The 14,142-nt window shown below is 44.2% G+C and overlaps 1 protein-coding gene across 4 annotated transcripts in view; it reads left to right on the top strand.

Moving 5' to 3' along the window:
* Positions 1-14,142, top strand: part of LOC126984642 (delta-1-pyrroline-5-carboxylate dehydrogenase, mitochondrial-like) — a 145,125-nt gene that overhangs the window by 75,734 nt on the left and 55,249 nt on the right. The gene's annotated exons all lie outside the window — the stretch shown is intronic.

Here is a 14,142-nt window from a genome sequence, read left to right as displayed (position 1 = left end):
TCTTGTGCCTCACAGTCGTGATGGTCCACCGCTGTTTTGGAAGTTGCTGGCGTCTTGCTTCTTCAGCTGTGAACATGTCCACTGAGCAGCCTGCGATTTCCCGTACCTCTTTTGGTCACCATCTTTTGGCTACCATGAGAAATATTGCATTTGTCAAGAAATATCTGGATGATATAACTATGAAGATGCTTATATATATAATCATGTAACTAGTAAGCTGGATTATTGTAACTCAATTATGGCCTTCCTAAGTATCTGCTGAAGAAACTACAACTTGTTATGAACAGAGAATAACACCTGCTGCACTTATAGACTTGCATTAGCTACCCATTAAGAAACCTTGTGATAAACACGCCTGTCCGCTTGTCAAAACCCCGTCGAACGTGCTAGAAATTTTGTAATTACCACCACACCGTGCCCTAAACGCGCACCCGCTAGGAGCCGCTATTCCTAAGATTTACCAAGATTATTTCTTCTGATGCGGAAATCTATTTACAATTTGTATCGTTTGTGGTCCAATGTAGCGTGTTTGAGGGTTGTGTAGCGGAATTCTGGCCCTGCCCAACCAGCCCCCTAAAACACCCCAGAAGACGACGACGAAGGCTCCACACCCACGGGCCAGCGACACCCTCAGCCCCAACACTGCCAGGACAACACCACCACCACCGCCAGGAAGTCCACTCCCTCTGCACCGGCCTCACAGCATCCCTGGCCAGGCTCCACACCCACGGGCCAGCGACACCCTCAGCCCCAACACTGCCAGGACAACACCTCCACCACCGCCGCCGGGAAGTCTTAACCTTCCATGCAACAGTCTTTAGTTAGTGCAATCAGGTATGGATTCAGTGGGAAGGGCTGCAACTTCACCCACCCCAAACCATGCCAAAAATTCATCAACCATGGACCTAAAGACGAGCGCGGTTGCAAGCTGGAAAGGTACTGCCCAAACTACCACCCTGGGCTATGCCGTAGTTCAGTGGAGAAACAAGTATGTTTCAAAAAGGAGTGTAGGTTCACCCATATAAGAGGAACTACACGGCAGCAGACTGCAACTCACAACTCTACTGCAGCAGAACAAGGCCCCCCCAGAACTGCGAGCCCACCGGCAGTCTCTCAAAATCACATGAACGGGGATCCCAACAACAATTTTTTAGAAATGTTCATCGAACTAAGAACACACATTGTAAACATAAACAAAGTTGTGGAGGCTCAGGGGCTAGCGCTGCAAAACCTGGCGAAGCCACCAACCCAGCAGAGTCACCCCACACAATTGCTTCCAGCAGCAGTGGCAACCATGAACCCAACCTGGGCCTGGCCCAGGATAGAGGCTCACTAGTGGAGAAACTCTTAGTGGGCAATATTCAAGGTCTCTACCCGAAGACTAACCAAACCAAGCTCCCATTTCTCAGCGAACTAGCCCGGGTGGAGGCCTTCATGTTTATTGCCCTCACTGAAACCCACCTATCTGCAGGAGTCAAAGAGGCAGAAATCAGTACAGTAAAACCCCGATTATCCGAAATGGAAGGGGGGAAGCCTCTTTCGGATAAGCCGATTTTTCGGATTATCCGCCATTTTGATCGCCGCCAGTTTGATCGTCGGCATTGTGTCTTGCTTTCTCGTTTGGATGAATATCACTTTGATCTTGCACCTTGGTTCTTATTTTCTCATTAGAACACATGTAGCTAGTATGGACGGACCATTAGCCAGGATGGATGAGGATGCTGTCGCTGCCGCCGACTGACGATGTAAACAATGAAACCAAACAAACACACGCTACGCTAAACAAAGTAGTACGCTTAAAACATGTGATGTAAATGTTTTATTGTATGTTTGTCTGTGTGTCTCCTTGTCTGGACCAGTGTATGTTGATACTTGTGAGCGTTGCAGATCTTTTTTTTTTTTTTTTTTTACGTTGATTGCCTATTGCGCCGGTAGGCATCTTCCCGGTGGGGCCTGATGGTCGGCCCAAGGCTTCTTCCAGGTGGGGCCTGATGGTCGGCCCAGCCCGTTCTGGCGCAGGCGAGTGTTTATAGTGGCGCCATCTTGCATTGGCTCATGCTGCCCCCCGGAACTCGTTCTTGATTCGCTTGGACGGCTTCCTCTAGAGTCCGGGTTGATGGGTGGTCTTCAGGACAGCATGTGGGTAGTTTTAAGCCACTCGGCGGTGACTGAAAAATCCGAGTGGTAGCGTGGGGATTCGAACCCGCGTCGTCCATCACGCGGTGAATGTGGGCCCAGTACGCTACCACCTACGCCACCGCCTACCCTGAATTGTGAATGTTGCAGAGTGCGATTGTGAATGGTTGTGCAAGCTTGCAAGTGTGACCTTGATGCATCGTGCAGGTGGAGACACAGTATGATGACTCATATTATCGCGCAACTCGTATGTTGGAAGGGGAATGTGGCATGGAGTGGAGAGGGGAGTCGTGTTTGTGTCGTTGTCTTGAGAGTACGGTGTGAGAGTAGTCGTGCAGTAGTTTGTTCGTTCGCCGCACCTACGTCCTTGCTGGGGCGAAGGTGCGGATGTGGTGTTGTTGAGAGTTTGTTTAATGTTTATTGTCTAATACATTGATCTATTCGTTACAAGCTATTTCGGCAATACGTATTAGAAAGCATATTCATTTTAACTGTTCTTATCAATTTTAAATGTGTTAATATAGTACATATGTAGTTACTTTTATTTATTTTTGATGTTTTATAACGTTTTAGTATAGAAAAAAAAAAATTAATTGCATTATCCAGATCAATTTCGGATAATCCGGTTTTTCGGATAATCCGCTTTCGGATAATCGGGGTTTTACTGTATTTCCAACTACACCTCATTCCGGACTGATAGGAAAGAACGAACCCATGGAGGTACAATAATATACCTGAGGGATGACATAGTTATAAATGCAAAACTGCTCTTGTCATACTCAGACGGCCAAGTAGAACTCCAGGCAATCCACATACAGGCACGCAATATGGTGCTTGTAAATTGCTACCGCCCACCGAGCTGCTGCCCCAGGAATTTCAGCAATGCCATGGTGGCCCTGAGTCACCTGCTGGACTCCTTACCCATCCCAACACCTGATATTATCCTCACTGGGGACTTCAACTTCCCCTTCTTAAAATGGCCTGAAGGGATTTTAACTGGGAGCACGCTTGCCGATAAGTCTCAGGCAGAATTACTCCTAGATAGAACAAACTCTGCTTTCCTTATTCAGGTTATAACTGATCCGACCAGGGGCAACAACATCCTTGACCTGCTCTTCACAAACAATAGTGATGCAGTGAATAGCATCGCTGCCGAGAAAACTATCTTCTCTGACCACAGGCTTCTCAGGATACACACAAACTACAAGATATCAACACTACCCCCTGAAGTGACCAGACCTATAGAAAAGACCCCTTTCTCTAGTCTCAACTTCTTCAGCAGTGAAGTAAATTGGGACCTGATAAATGCTCATCTAAGGGACACTGACTGGGAGGCAGTATTGCAGGACGGTGACCCCGAAACTATGGTAGACAGCCTGCTCACGACCATCCTAAGAGCTTGCGAAGGCAATGTCCCAATGAAGAGAAGGCAAGGTTCCAGGAGAAGTGACATACCAAGGGAGCGGAAAATACTGATGAGGAGACGGGCCACCTTAAATCAGCGCATGCTTAAAACATCAAACGACTGTCAAAAGAGCTCGCTTCAAGCCAAAATCTCTGCCGTCGAAAAAGAAATCAGAGAATCTCACGAAAAGCAGCGAGACTGGGAAGAAAATCAGGCAGTCAAAAACATAAAGGTCAACCCCAAATTCTTTTTCAAGTACTGCAAAAAGTTTTCTAAAACACATGCCAGAGTTGGGCCACTTAAAGCAGAAAATGGGGAAATGTCAAGAAATCCCCAAGAAACATGTCACATCCTGTCCCAGCAGTACACGACAGTCTTCTCACAGCCACAAACTACAAAGATCATACACAACCCCAGTGAGTTCTTCATAGACTGCAGCCAGACCCACCATAACCTTGCAAATGTTACATTCACCACAGCTGACATTCAGAGAGCCATCAGCGAACTTAAGATGAACTCTGCTGCTGGTCCTGACGGTGTGCCATCCATCCTCCTCCTGAAATGCAAAGAGGCACTGGCAAGCCCCCTCTACAAGCTCTGGCGCCAATCTCTGGACACCGGCATCATTCCGTCCACACTAAAAAGGGCAGTAATCTCTCCAATCCACAAGGGGGGAGACAGAAGCCAGGCAAAAAACTACAGACCTGTGGCCCTCACCTCCCATATAGTAAAGATATTTGAAAAAATAATCAGGGATACCATCATGGCTTACTTAGAGGATAATGACCTCATGAGCAGCTCCCAGCATGGGTTCCGAAAGGGAAGATCGTGCCTCTCCAACCTGCTGGCCCACTACGACTGGCTGCTCCAAGGACTTGCTGAAGGAGGTAATGTGGACGTCGTGTACCTGGATTTCTCCAAGGCCTTCGATCGGGTCGACCATGGCATCCTCCTTCACAAGCTGAAGGCCATGGGGATAACGGGTGAGCTGGGTGTGTGGCTGCACAGCTTCCTCACACACAGGACACAGGCAGTCGCTGTCGATGGCCACATATCACAGCAAGAAAAGGTTGTCAGTGGCGTCCCCCAGGGTTCAGTCCTCGGCCCCCTGCTTTTCCTGGTCCTGATGGCTGACATAGAGGAAGTGGTCGACAGCTCCTTTCTGTCTTCCTTTGCGGATGATACCACCCTCAGCCACAGGATTAGAGAGGAAAGTGACACTTTTAAACTACAGACAAACATACAAAAGATCTTTGAATGGGCAGAAACAAACAATATGAAATTCAACGAGGAAAAATTTGAACTCCTGAGACTAGGGCCCAACACTGAGCTAAAAGACTCCACCAACCTATATTCAGGGGGACAGACAGTGATTCCACCAAGCCGGGTCGTCAAGTGTCTTGGTGTCCACATGAACAACGATGCCACCTTCCAGCACCACATCAAGGAAACAACCAGCAAAGCCAGGCGGATGGTCGGCTGGGTCCTCCGAACCTTTAGGTCAAGGGAACAGGTCATGCTGGCACTGTGGAAGGCACTCATACAGCCAGTACTCGACTACTGCAGCCAGCTCTGGTCACCCCACAAAAAGGGTGACATACAAGAGCTGGAGTCGGTACAGAGGGCCTTCACCAGGACAATTAAAGGCATGAAGGGCCTCAATTACTGGCAATGCCTACAAAAGCTGGGGCTATACTCTCAACAGAGAAGAAGGGAGAGATATGGGGCCATATATGTGTGGAAGGTATTGGAGCAGCAAATGCCGGATCCCACCCCAGAGCTACTCAAAGCCAAAACAAGCGAGCGTACCGGTCGCTTATGCGAGAGACGGGCCCTCCCTTCAACAGCACCAGGGAGAATAAAGAATCTCCTCGCCTCCAGCCTCTCACACAGTGGTCCTAGGCTCTTCAATGTGCTCCCTAGACACGTCAGAGACACCACGGGCTGCTCGGTCGCCAGATTCAAAAAAGGACTGGACAACTTCCTGCAAACGCTGGCAGACGAGCCTCCTGTTCCAGGCTACACGGCTTACTGCAGGGCAGCCTCAAATTCTGTGCCGGACCAAATAGCTCTCCTAAGGGAGGACTCTTGGGCTGGCTGCAGCGGTGGTCCACCACAGCTGTGAGGAATACCCTCTAGATTCAACCAAGTAAACCAAGTAAACACCTTCCAGAAGCGGCTTAATAGTTTTCGTGCTGAGTAATTACGCAAATATGCATCCTGCTGGCGTGATGGCACTTGTGGGGTTCCCTTCTCGTGGAACCCGTCTAGGTAAGATGTCTAGGTAGGTAAGGTAAGCTGACCTGCACAAGACAGGCCGCCCACCACACCGGTGTATGGAGGAAACGAGAACAAGGAAAGAACGAGGACAACAGCAACACACTCAGCTGCCGCAAAGGTTGGGGCCGCCTCACCTGCAGGGCTGGACAGCAGCATGAGTGGCCAGGACAAGCAGGAGCAGACTGCTGCAGGGGGCAGGAGGGTCAGTGGTCAGCAGATGAAGCAACTTGCTGCTGGCAACTCCAGCAACAAAGGAGAGAGGAAGTTTGTGTGTCTGGAGTGTGGAAAAGAATTCACCACAAGGCAAGGCCTCAGATATCACACCCTTACACACACTGGTGTGAAGAACTATGAATGTAAGGAATGTGGGAAAAAAATTATCCAGAAGAGTGCCCTTGATACACACACCCTTACACACACTGGTGTGAAGAACTATGAATGTAAGGAATGTGGGAAAAAATTCATCCGGAAGGGTCACCTTGATACACACACCCTTACACACACTGGTGTGAAGAACTATGAATGTAAGGAATGTGGGAAAAAATTCAGCCTGAGGAATAGCCTTCATACACACACCCTTACACACACTGGTGTGAAGAACTATGAATGTAAGGAATGTGGGAAAAAATTCATCAGGAAGAGTGACCTTGATACACACACCCTTACACACACTGGTGTGAAGAACTATGAATGTAAAGAATGTGGGAAAAAATTCAGCCTGAAGGGTCACCTTAATAGACACACCCTTACACACACTGGTGTAAAAAGTCATGTGTGTGAAGAGTGCGGGAAGAGGTTCAGTGTGAAGCAGGCACTCGATCGACATGTCTTCAGGCATTATGGCCTTAAGAGAGTTCAAGTGTGATGTTTGTGGAAAGCTCTTTAAGACAAAGGGTGACATTGCCAAGCACATGAAGATCCACTTCTGAAGTGTGTCTGCCTACAGTAGTTATAGTGACCAGGGTGTTAGCAGCAGCTGAGCCTGATAGGGAAAGGGAAGTGAAGGAGAGGTAAAAGTGATCTTGTAAGACAAGGAAGAAAGAAGGCTTGCCTGTGAAGTGATAAAAGGAGAGGAGCCACAGCAAGAAGAGGAAGGGAAATACTGATGGCTGACTTTCCACAGCTGTGGCAGCTGCACCTGGGCCTGGAGCCTGGTTGAGTCTCACAGCTACAGTGAATTACTTACTCCTCTGTGAGGTGAGGGGCAAGAGAATGTCACCTAACACTAAAATAGCTGGAACATGTATTTATTAGGGTTGCACCGATAAGCAATTTGGCCAATTACCGATTAATCAGTAACCAATAATCGGCTGATACCAATTAATCAGCCAATTATTTAGAAATTGTAAATGTGATTAATCTTCCTTAATTCCTTAACACTGGTACCACAAAGTTAAAGACACACCGTAACCCTCATGTTTACAACTTTGTTTACCGCCCAACTGTCATCTCCTGTATGGAGAGCAAATACTTCTAGTAATTTGTTACTTATAATTTAGCCTTGTTTTTGTAAACATCCTGGTTTAAATATGTTAGAATTTGCCAGTTTTCTCGTTCTTGTGGTGATCCTAGATGCTACGAGAAATGGTTGTGTACAGAGAGTTTGTCAATCTCTCAAGTCTTCTACTAATTTACTGTTACACAGTGTTTGCTTACTTCTAAACTAAAAACACGCACGTTTTGATTTTCTTTTATTAGTACAAAGTATACAGTCCGTATGATTACTGCATATTAATATGAAGTAAAAACTTTATGTAGCTACAGTGGTGAAAGAGTTGAATAATGTCCCTCAATTAGGTAAAACTGAAAATGGTATAAGCGTACTGTGCGAAGTCTGTATCTGAGCGTGTCCAGTACCAGTACGGCGGGACTCGGTGAGAGTCCGTGAGACCCACGCCACAGGCTATCATCATTTGCCTGTCAGTCAGTCAGTGTGCTTCAGCGAGCATTTAAAGTACTGAGAAAAATCACTTGTTAAGTTCCATACTTTTCATTATATTACAATAACTTGTTTCCTTATGCATGGCAGGCATGGTGAATGATATTACTCAATTACTGTACAAAGCAAGTTGAAATAGATATATATTTTTTCTTGGTTGTAATATAAAGTAATATGTGGATTTTTTTCTAGTTTCAGAGTTGAAGCAAATACCGGTACTTAAGTTCATATCATAATTTTATATATCAATTTGAATTACCTAATATACATTTCCATAGGGACTTGTTTGAGATAAATGCTGTGGAAAGGTATCAGAGTTTTGGTAACATCACCATCCTTACATTAACATTATTAATATTGTGTTATGTACATTGTATTATAAAAGAGAAAAAAATTACTAATCGGCCCCGATTAATTGGTCAAAAGGCCGATTATCGATAAATTGGCAAAGTGGCCGATTACTGATTACTTACTGATTAATCGGTGCAACCCTAGTATTTATAAATCATTGGTGCAGCAAAAGAATCAATGCCTTACAGTGGTGTGCTTCACCCAAGAGTACCACTGATGCAAGTGATAATTATGACCATGTTCTCACGTCTCAATGTAATCCAAAGGTTTGGATTGTCCCTGTGATGTCATGTCTGGGTAAAGGTTTCATTAGTCTCCTCCCTATCTCTATTCCACTTCTCATTTCATTCTGCCACTACTCATCTCATTCTTTGTCACTATATCCATTTTCCTTGTTTTGTGTCTATATATCAAAGTACGCTGTTAGTAAGTTGTGGTCTGATAGGTCATATTTTTCTTTCCTTTCATCTATTATCATGTTAATGAATTTGCCATACATGCTTTGGTTCACTAGTATGAAGTCTATTGCACTTTGAAAACCTCTGCCATCCCATGTAATTTCTCCTTCATATTTTTGGTCACCATTTGATAATATAAGGTTTTTATCCACTATCCAGTGTAAGACTTTTTCTCCATTGTTATCTAGTTACTGTGGCCTGCGGTTTATTATAGTTTATTATAGTTGGTCTGGGTTTGTTTTGGTCTGGCCTCCCTACTCATTAAATGTCCTCTACTTCATAGTCTTCAATGTATTAGTAACTTTTAGTGTTACTTTTAAGGTGGTGCGTGTGAAGTGATAAGACGCGAACTGTTATCTTACTCGTCACAGGGCCGGTGTTACCGTGGCCTGCTTCACAAGTTGATTGTAGTAGGTGAGATAACACAATAGACTTTTAAGTTAAGTGATGTGTGGCCGAGCGGTAGCCATTATAAGTTCACTTTAGTTCACTTTAGTCCTCTCTCTCACAGGGACATTAAACTATATTAACAGTTTTACACAACAGTTTATGTGAGTGAGTCGCACGAAGATAAGCAAGCCACACCCAGAGCGTGGAGCGGCTGAGCACCGCTCACCTGCCCGTCACCCATCTTCTCTCCTCTTCTCTGCGTTGCTCGCCCTTTTTATTGGATGTTGATTCCTCCGGAAGGGTGTGGCTTCTGGTTGTTGACTGCTGATGAAAGTCATCATTTGCTGATCCTTGCTGACCTAGCATCAATTCATCACAGTTCCCACGGCCAAAAGCACGACATGCTGTTAAACATCCTGTGCTGCAACACCGACCCGGTGTAGCAACACATACAGTCATACATTCATATACACATGACGAGATATATATATATATATATATATATATATATATATATATATATATATATATATATATATATATATATATATATATATATATATATATATATATATATATATATATATATATATATATATATATATATTACAAATGCCTAGACTGCCTTTTATAACTGTGTCAAATTTGATCTTATCCTCTTCCCTCCTTTCTGCAGCCATTTGCTTGACTGATTCTGTTAGATTGAAGACCACAATGTTGTTTTTCTTCTTTTCCCTCTCCTCTCTCTCTTCAATTATTTCCAGCACTTTCTCCGCTGCATGTTCTGCTATGCTCATTTCGTTTCCTTTACTAGTAAGTACTTTCAGAACTTTTTGTTTCTGTATTCTCCACCATCTCCTCCTTTTTCTTCCAGAGTTCTTCAAGCTTTAGCATTAGGTTTTCGTTCATTGTTTTCAGTTCTTCTATTTGTCTTTTTAGAGCAGAATTGTCCGCCTTTAGCTTTTGTGTTTCGTCACTTTTTGAGATAACTCTAATATGGCATTTTTTGCAAAACCACAGGGATTCTTTGTCTTTCGTTGGGAATCTGTATTTCTTTTGGCTGACCCTCGCACCCAGAGTGGAACCAGATCTTACATCCGTCACACTCTAGACCATTGTCCACTGGTCTTACGATCATGTTGCATTTTCCACAGTTATTGTCCTCGTCTTACATCTTGCCCTTGTCCACCTTACTATTTGTACTTGATTCACACTCATCACATGTATTTTCCCTATTTAGGTATGCAAAATAGCCGCAGCTTTCACATTTCTTCTTTTTTCTTTGACTTCTGGAATCTCTTCCAGCCATTTTCACAATGTAAACTCAGCAGTTAGAGTCAGCAGGCGGTCCTTTACGGGGCAGCTGAGAAGTGATCAGCTGATCGCTGCTGATGACGTCATGTGCAACCCTTCTGTTCACTCACCGGTGTATGTAAAGAGATAGCCTGTTCCAGCTGCGCTGAACCAAACAGTTCGGCTCTGCTCCACTGGCCCCATCCACAAATGACGTCATCATGGACCAGTGAAGCAACCACTGAAGCAACAACACTCCTAATTGCCAATGAAGCACCAACACTCTCGCCCACTTCTTTAACTTGAATACTCTTAATGGATTCCTTGCATGATGTTGTGGCACCATGATTACAAAAAACAGTTGTCCAATGTTTTCTGATGTAGAGGATTTAGTGGAGGATAACAGGACTAGATGCTTGCAAAGATTGCTCGATCTCATACTCATACAAGTCAGCCCAATACTTAAACTCTTGTATAAGTATTATCAATAACCCAATTGTAGCCACATAGCATAATGTGATCAATACATTTTAGCCACATACCATTATGTGAATCTGGATTTATTTACAGATCAGTGCACTTATAGGGCTGTTAAGTGCATGTTGCTCTCTGAATAAACTAAATTAGACTCTGCTGACTGCTGCCCGCAGCCGCTCCGTTGAAGCTCCTTTTTTCGTGAGACAGTCTGCAAGTTGTTGTCCAGACTCTACCCAGAATATTTCATCAATCTCTCCTTGCTCCAACATGTCTCGTAGTACTGCAATATCGATCCGCAGGCGTTTGTCCTCCACACTCTTGCATGAATGTAGGGCATCAACTAAACTTTTATTATCAACAAAACACTTTATCTTAAGTTTAGCACATCCAGATACTTCTTGTAATAAGTTAGCCAGGTATACTGCAGTCTCTGCACATTCGACCAGAGCCAGCGTTTCAGCAGAGAGAGTGGATTTGACGACCCGTCTTATCTTCCTCGTCTGCTAAAATATGGGGCATCTTTTTTCGCCAACACCCCGTAAAAAGATTACCATGCCTCCTTGAGAGCCATTTCCCACTAAGTTTGCAAACGAGGCATCTGAATAACACTCCATGAAGCAGTCTTCTAGCGAGTCCATCTTCGGAATGTACAATTTCATATTATCAGTTTCCACTCTTGTAATGACCTTATTAAGCCTTTGTAAATCGGCTACAGTGGTTCTGTTGACATTCATACTCAGTTCACACATGTCGAAAGCAATATCTGGTCTTGTGTGTGTTGCAATCCAATTTAGTTGCCCAATTAAAGCCCTGTACTCTGCTTTCTCAGAGTGAGACAATTCTCCCGATTTCACTGAAGAACGATGTTTACTCAGCGTAACTGGTTTAAGGGATGCAGCATACTGTGCCTGGTCAAGTGTTATACTGCCGTCAGCATTAGATTTAACATTTAGGCCCACATATTTAAAAGTTTTGGATTCCCAACTGCCAACTAAGAATATTTGGTGTAAACGATTTATGACCTGTTGCTCAAAATCATGTGTACCAGCCCAAAGAAAGTCATCAACATAAACACACATGATACCTTCCAGTGTTTTACCATTCCTCCAAGAGAATAGAGCTGAATCCAATGATGACACTTTGGCTCCGAGTTCCAGCAACTGGTCCCTTACACGTAAATACCAGTGTCTAGCAGCATCACAAAGGCCATAAACAGTCTTCTTCAACTTCCATAGCTTACCATTCGCATATTCTTGTGGGGGACGTAGATGGACAACTCTCTCAATGTCGTGACCCTGCAGGTAGGCAGCCTTCACATCCATAGTATGGCAAACCCAATGGTTGGTGGAAGCCAAGGAGAGGGCCACACGCACCGCTTCTTTCGAACAAGTAGGGGAATCTTTCCGGAGGCTTGCCGAGTCTTCCTCAAACCCTCTAGCTACAAGCCTGGCTTTGACAACTGGTTTGCTATCTTTTATTTTCTCTGTTACCACCCAACGAACTGATATGGCCTCCTGTCCGACATCTTTTACTTTCTCATACACTTTGTTGTTTTGCCAATTCATAATCTCACTATCCTTTGCACTTATCACATCTTCAGAATTAAACAGAGTGAGCATTTCTACATCATCGTCGATCACTTCCCAAGAGTCAAAATCATTCTGCAAATCTACCCAACCAATACTCCCATCACAGTCTTTCTTCATATTATAGCAGTGCTTGTACTTTCCGGTGGCTTTACCTGCCCTACTCACGATTTTCCCAGATAACAGCTCCCCACTGGCTGAGTGTATTCCTTTAATATGTTGCCCAATGGAGACCTTGGGGATCCTTGAAGACTGACCAGCTGGCTGTTTAGCCATATATTCATCAGTAGACTCTTCAATTTCGGCTTCATCATCATCAGACTCATCATCCCCATCTACTATATCATTACTTTCATGTATATCAACATCTTTATCATGGTTAACATCTCGTGTGTTTCCAACAACCACTCTTGCTGCTTGGTTTAATACATGTGCTAGCCGACATTCGTGCACTCGCACGTAGACACCGCCGTGTCTCACAAGGATTTGCTTGCCATCTCTCCCGATCACAATACCTGGACCATGCCACTCATGCCCATCATTCCTTTTATAGAAAACTTCATCACCATTTTGAAGGTCATCCACATCACTAGAGCGTACGTTGTGCCTCAGTGCTCTAGAGACACGTTCATTGGACTCAGCCTTGATGAATTCTTGTCTTGCCACATGCAGAGCATTCAAATTTGTCCTTACAATATCTGTGGTACATTTTGACTCCAAGGCTGGCAGTTCATTAAGGAATATGTTTGGAAGATTCGGATTTTGTCCAAAAACAAGTTGGTTAGGGGAAAAACCTGCATAGTTAACGAGAGCATTCCGTGCCGACACAGCCCAAGCCAGGGCAACATCCAAGCAGCAATGGCTATCGGCCATTATTTTCCTCACAATGTCACCAATCACCGCATTTTGTCGCTCACAGGCCCCATTGCTCCACGGCAGGGCCGGCCCGACGCATAAGCGAAGTAAGCGGTGGCTTAGGGCCCCGAGGCCACAAGGGGGCCCCCAAGAGCAATAAAAAATATATTGTAGCCTATTTGTTATTTTTCGCCCATGTATAAATAGTGATTTCTATATGATCAAAGATATATTATTGTACAAAGAGACAATTTCAATAGAGTGCTGGTGGTGGCACCACCCTCTAATATTCTTCCATGGGACCCAAACAACCAGTGTGCAAAGTTTGTTGCTTTAATCCAGCGTGTCACTTTTTTTTTCGCTAAGCCACCGCCCACCGGACTATAAGGCTTCGCTGCACCGGCGCTTCCTGCCCAGAAAAACAACAACAAACACGTGCAACTGACGGTTCCCGACATGCAGTGTGCCCTGCGCATCCTTAACATAGGTTGTTAGGCTAACGATGTCACAAAAAAGGACATATCCCTCAGGGGCAGAGAAAAGAAAAAGGAAGAAAGAGGAAGAGGAGAAAAAATGTCGAGATAAAGGTATGTTTGGTTAATTACTTGCTTTGGTTTGGTAGGCTAATGTTTATCAAGAGATTTGTGTAGCCTAGCCACTAACAGCAAATTAGCTAGCTAGGTAAAAACGAGATAATTTATCCGCTAATAGCAACTAGCTAGCTAGTTAAAAATGAGAGAATTTATCTTGTAACAGTAACCTAAATAATGCTATCATGCTTATATTTGTGTAGATTTAACTTTGACTGAGTTGTGAACATATTTTTATGTCGGATCTTTTCCGTTTGGCGTACAGCGCTAAAATTAATTTTAATATAGTTTTTTAAGTTATTTTCCTTTGAAGTTATTTTCTTCCTATCTAATACATATTTCTGTATTTTCAGAGTGAAATCATGGAGAATAAACTTACAAA

This window comes from Eriocheir sinensis, chromosome 57 (assembly GCF_024679095.1).
Source record: "Eriocheir sinensis breed Jianghai 21 chromosome 57, ASM2467909v1, whole genome shotgun sequence".
Lineage (NCBI taxonomy): Eukaryota > Metazoa > Arthropoda > Malacostraca > Decapoda > Varunidae > Eriocheir > Eriocheir sinensis.
The sequence above is the reverse complement of the archived record's forward strand: the minus strand, read 5'-3'. Positions and strand labels throughout refer to the sequence as shown.